The following is a 5858-nucleotide window of genomic DNA, read 5'->3' as shown; positions in this document are numbered from 1 at the left end:
GTGCTGCCCAGCTAGGGTGGGGTGCGGGATGGAGCCATGACTTGTCTGGGGTGCTTGAGCTTGCTCGGCTGGAGCAAACAGCTTGGGCCAAGGCTAGCCCGCCTACCCACCCTGCAAGGTGGCTTTGCAGGGTAGGTGCAAAGCATCCTAGGATGCTGGGGACTATGAGTTAACTTCAATCTGGAGGGAATTTAGGAAAGAAATTCAATAAACTGATGTAACCTAAATCAGTTTAGTCTGATACTGCATCTTTCGACATTCATTTTAAACCTGTTTCACCCATTTTGAAAATAGTTTATGTACGCTGAATTTCTGTTGTGTTACAGGTTTGAACCAGTTTTTTATGGCTTATGACAGCTTACATGTATTTCTGTCCCTAGCCATAACGACTAAGGTGTGACACATTTAGTCTCCATAAGGGAAAGAAGTTTAGTCTTCAGAGGACGTGTCTACACATGCTGATATAAGGCATGTTAGCCTGATTTAAGGCACATTAAGGGGGCACATCTATACATGCATGCCCTTAATGCGCCTTAGAAATGGCAATTTTAGGCTATTTGCAAAAGCAGGTATAATATTTAGGTGCAAATAGCTAAAGCACATTAATGCACATGTAGACACATTAAGGTGCATTAACAACATGTATGGACTGACTTGGGGCTAACTTAAGTCCCACGTCAGTACGTATACACAGCATTAATATGCTTTAATGCATGCATGTGTAGATGCAAGCCTAAATTGCCTCCATGCGCATTAAGCTAATGCACATTAAATTCAGGCATGCCTAAATGCATGTGTAGACATGCCCAGAATGTGGGTTTGGGAAGCAGGGAAGAAGGTGCTTAGATATTACCCTAACAGATGCAAATTAAGCATGCAGTCAGTTGGCTTGGACAGAAGCCTTAAAAGTAACAGACAAAGAAGACGACACATGCCCTCCTGTCAGCAGGAAGCATGAGCAAATGCAGTTAGCAGACAGGGAAGCAGAAGGATCAAGAAACATATTCAGAGAAAAAAACCCCCAAACTATGGCTGTACACAGACAGGAGCAGCACAGTCATTTACACATGTTCCCCTTCCAATCTGCACTGATGCTCCTTTCCTGGACATCCTGGAAAGAAGTGTTACTACATTTTATCCAGCGTACTTCAGTGAGACTCGAAGAAGTGGAACATAGGGCATGTATGGCTGTATGATCCTAGGACAAAAGGCCTTCTCCTGCAATAAATGCAACATCCATTCATAGCCTTAAAGAAAATGAATGTCCCCAGAGTCAAGGAGTGAGCCCACCCCACACCCCTATGGCTGAAGTCTGCTGATACTTCCTTTATCAAAAAGAACATAATGGAGCCGAGGGGGTGGAATACAGTCTGACAGCACAACAACAAAATCTGTTATGTACATAAACTAAGAAATCAGAAGTACACTTGGAATTACTGCTCATCTAAACCAATGGCCCCAAGGCAGGTTTAGGGGAAAAGAAGCTTGGACTCCAAAGAATAGTATTAAACACACAGACAATGTACAGAAGGCTGGTGAGTATTAAGGACAGAAAATGGGAACAGGAAAAGGGCAAAGCAAGGCCAGGCAAAAGACCAGTAGGTCAAGGGAAGTAATTATTTCCCCTCTATTCAGCACTGGTGAGGCCACATCTGGAGTACTGTGTTCAGTTTTGGGTCCCTCACTGCAGAAAGGATGTGGGCAAATTGGAGAAAGTCCAGCGGAGGGCAACAAAAATGGTGAGGAGGCACATGACTTATATGGAAAGACTGAGGGAACTGGGCTTATTTAGTCGAGAGAAGAGGAGATAGAGCAGGCTTAATAGCAGTCTTCATCTACCTGAAGGAGGGTTTAAAAGAAGATGGAGCTAGACTGCTCTTAATTGTGGCAGATTACAAAACAATGAGCAATGGTCTTAAGTTGCAGCAAGGGAAGTTTAGGTTAGATATTAGGAAGAATCTTCTCACTAGGAAGGTGGACCGAGGTGGAACAGGTTAGCCAGAGAGGTGGTGGAAGCTCCACCCTGGGGTTTTCAAAACCTGGCTAGACAAATCTTTGGCTGGGATGTCCTAGTTGTAGGCTTTGTTTATATTCTATGTGACTAATTATTTCTAGGGTAATGGGAATAGTTACAAACATGCTGCACTGGCATCTCCAGGACATCCTCTGGGGATCAACTCATAATGAGCAAAATAGAATAAAATTATTCACAAACAAAATTATGGCCCAAACCGGTTTAAGATAAACCTGGATAGATGTAGTATAAGATTTACCTGATTTAGGTTTTATCAGTTTATTGAACTTTTGTCCCAGATCCCTGAGCTCTTGTAATATGCTTTAAATTAAACAATAAGCCTCCAAATATTATTCTTTCAGGAAAAGCCATTCTACAAACCTTCAGTTACAGACTACTACTTTCAAAAGCACATACAAAACTTGTTTTGTTTCAAAAGAACATACAAAACTTTTTCTTCACTGCTTAATAATGGTGCCCATAATTTAGTAGCACAAACAACTGGAATATGAATTAACAATCCATCACCACTTAAAATTAAGACAAGGCTTTGGATATTAATATGTATACATGCAATATATTTATCTATCTAAACCTGTAGCTTAATAGACTCTCAGAGGAGAAAGGACCACACCCACCCATGTGAACCTGATTTGTATTTCTCTAAACCTATTCCAGAACAAGAGCTCTGAAAAAGCAAGCATTCTTTGTCACCCATTCAATACTCATTCACAGCTTTCATGAAAATGACATCACTTTATTTCCATTTTTTATCCTTCTGTTAGAAAATACACTTATAATTTTTTGCTAAATATATCCTTCACAGCATAGAACAAAAAACACTGGGCCCTGTAGAATAATGTAAAAACCTGAACCCAATAAGCATCCATAAATTCAAGAAGCAATATCATGACTCAGCCACACCCTTCCAAACCAGAACTTCCTATAGAAGGGCTACGATTGTTAGCCTTCTACAAATAAGATGTTATCTGAGTTAGTCTTAAAAACCTCCATAATTACTTAGAAACTAATATTCTTTCTATAGGTTAGTTTAAACCAGTCTCAAGAAACAAAGAACTTCATTCTCAATTAAATTGCACTGTTTAAAAAAAAACCCATAGAAAACTTATAACTGCCTGTTAAATTCTATATGAGTTTTTCATAAAAGAGCAGAACTCTCTGTTTTTGGATATAGTGCTATCGCAGAACTCCACCCAGCCACAATGATGACTAGATTCAGCCTGCAAGAACTGTCAGAACAGACCAAATCGTTTGCTGTTTGTTCGTACTTATCAGTGGTATTCAGAACCCAGAGGGTCTATTCATGTATTATGAATGAATGGGTTTCCAGTGGCAACGTTTGCAATGGAACTGTCAGGCCTGGCGTTCTGTAGGAAGGGGTGGGGGGGATCTAAATAACGCTGGTTCACAGATAGGAGAAGATTGGGGTAGAATTCCTTAAAACAGACACTTTGCCAGCCTACATTTATAAGCATAAAAGGATAAAATTTAATCCAGTTACAGCAGAAGCCCCAGATTAGTCTATTCTAAAACATACTAGGTTAAAATACAGAATAAATTAACCACCATCATCCTATAGAAACCTAGCACGTTGTATAAAAAGGCTTGTTAAGATCATTTTTGCATTCTTTTCTCTCTCGTACAGTTTGGTGCCTTGTTATTTAAAACACAGAGCAAGCATCTTCCTTTCTGAAAGCATGCAGCATCATAAAGAACAAGCAGGGAGCCAGCACAGAGGGAGGAGTAGCCACCAAGAATAATACTGAGCAAACTTGAAATTTCACACCTACCCATCTTTGTAGATAAATAGCTTAATCAGTGCAGTGCTGAGTATAAATTCCTCGCAGGGATGGAGCTGCTGTTCCGCAGTAATCCAAACGAACAAAACATAATTCTGTTACTATTTCAAGTTTAAGAGCTTCAGGAGTGAAACTGTTAAAGAATCCCTATCAAAGCACAGGCATTATTAGAGGCACAGCATATTTTTTGTTCTAGGTAGTGATGCTCCATTCCATATAAAGGACAGGTGGAAAGAAAAATGGAAGAAACAAGAGGAGGCCCAGTGAAGCTGTCATGAATTTTTTCCCCCCTGGGTCATTAACAAGTGGGAGACCCCTTCAGGATTCGAACCAATCAATCTTTATTTAGCACATCTTTTTCTCACTCAGCCTGTGTAGAAAGACTGCAGCAAACTGTGCAAAGGATTGTGGGATAGGGATGCAGCAGAGAGCTGCAATGAGATTCGCTGGTTTTTTTTCCCCTCCCTAGTCAGCAATCAGCTGTTTCAGGCTCAGCAGAGAGCCATTGAATTTGGTCACTATTACAGGATTAGCAGTCAGAGGCAGCTACCACTGTGCATCTGGCATGTCAAGGCAGCTAAGAAATCCAAATGCAAATATTACTTGCAAATCAGAATTAGGACTTAACTCAGAGGGAGAGTAAATATTATACAACATCAATTATCTGAAGAATCACGAGAGAAAACGAAAGCACTTTCATTCACAGTGAAGAGAACAGTTTAAGATAAATGAATTTCACTCTGACTTTTCAAGATGCAGAGTACTATGAAAAATAGTGATCTCCTGCCACAACTTTCAGCAATGTAAAAACTGTATTCTGTGGCTCCAAATCTGTTTAAGATGAGCTAAAGAATCTCTAAAAATAAAATAAAATACTTCTAGCATATAAAAGTAGCAGAAATGTCCTACACCACAAACTGGGGATTTCACCTTTGACACTATCAAACAAGAACACAACAGAATCACAGCTGAATGTTTAGGGGCTTTTTTCACTATCATTAGGGCAACGTTACATGCTTCTATCTTACTCCATTTACCCATCAAAAAAAATCACAGCTTAATGAACCAGAAAGCTATTACTGACTGTAGGATGAAACTAACCAATAACAACAATGGGGCTGAAGGTGGGGCAGGGTAGCACTTAGGCTAAGTACAGACTGTCACAAAGCCCTTTTCACAGGTTTCTCTAAGCTGCATAGATTCAACCGATAACAAACTGAACTCACAGTCAGCTTTCAGTTGGGAAAGGCAGCCAGATGCCTGCACTGGCCCAGGCCAAAAGGCAGCAGGCACTAGAGCATGCCTCCCAGCCTGCCAGCTAAGCCCAGCCAATCTGCAGCCATCCCTGATTGGCTGCCCAGCACACACCCCCAACCACCTGCTGTTTCTCGGGAGAGGGGGAAGTGCCCATTCTGGTACCGAGGGGCCACCCACTCAGGGGGAGCCACCTCAGGGGTTTTCCCCTGGCCTGCCTGGGGTCCCCTGAGCCCTGGCTTCCCCTGCCATGGGAGCTGCAGGGATTTCCTCCCCACCCCCTGCTCTGCACAGTCTAGCCACTGCTCAGCCAGCCCCCTTTCTGGAGAGTGACTGGCCAAGCAGCAGCTGGACTGCCTGGGGGAGGAGATGGCAGCAAAATCTTCAAGGCTCCCATAGCAGGAGAGGCTGGAGTTCAGGGGACCCTGTATGAGCCAGGGGAGACCCTCTGTGGTGTCTCACCCCCCATGGGCAGCCCCTGCCACCAGGATGGGGAACAGCTTCCCCTTTCCCACCTGCAGGGGTGGGCCGTGTAAGAGAAAGGGGGTGGGCAGCTGGGCAGACCAGGGTTCAGGGGCAGGGCTGAGGCTGGGTGGGGAAGTTCTGTTCCCCTTTCCCCCAACCCCGCCAGGCTGACAGGCACAGGCAGGGTACAGGCTAGGAAGCAGAACCTTTGCTGCTTCAGCTCTACGACATTTCAAGAGTGGAGCCAACCTGGCTGGGCTTGAGCAAACCGTGCAGCTGAGGCTAGTCCACCTGCCCTGTTGGGG

General features: G+C 43.2%; 1 protein-coding gene across 5 annotated transcripts in view; it reads right to left on the bottom strand.

The window, feature by feature from the left end:
• Window positions 1-5858, bottom strand: part of TRIM2 (tripartite motif containing 2) — a 175732-nt gene that overhangs the window by 77788 nt on the left and 92086 nt on the right. The window contains exon 1 of one of the 5 annotated variants that reach the window (XM_019521667.1): window positions 3826-3958. The exons of the other annotated variants lie outside the window; for them this stretch is intronic. The gene's annotated coding sequence lies outside the window, so the exon portion shown is untranslated. Of the gene's footprint in view, window positions 1-3825; window positions 3959-5858 lie in introns of those variants that run through there. 5 annotated transcript variants of the gene reach the window in all.

Source organism: Gavialis gangeticus, unplaced genomic scaffold (genome assembly GCF_001723915.1).
Source record: "Gavialis gangeticus isolate Ggan-Ray unplaced genomic scaffold, GavGan_comp1, whole genome shotgun sequence".
NCBI lineage: Eukaryota > Metazoa > Chordata > Crocodylia > Gavialidae > Gavialis > Gavialis gangeticus.
This window is presented reverse-complemented; position numbering and strand designations above follow the sequence as displayed.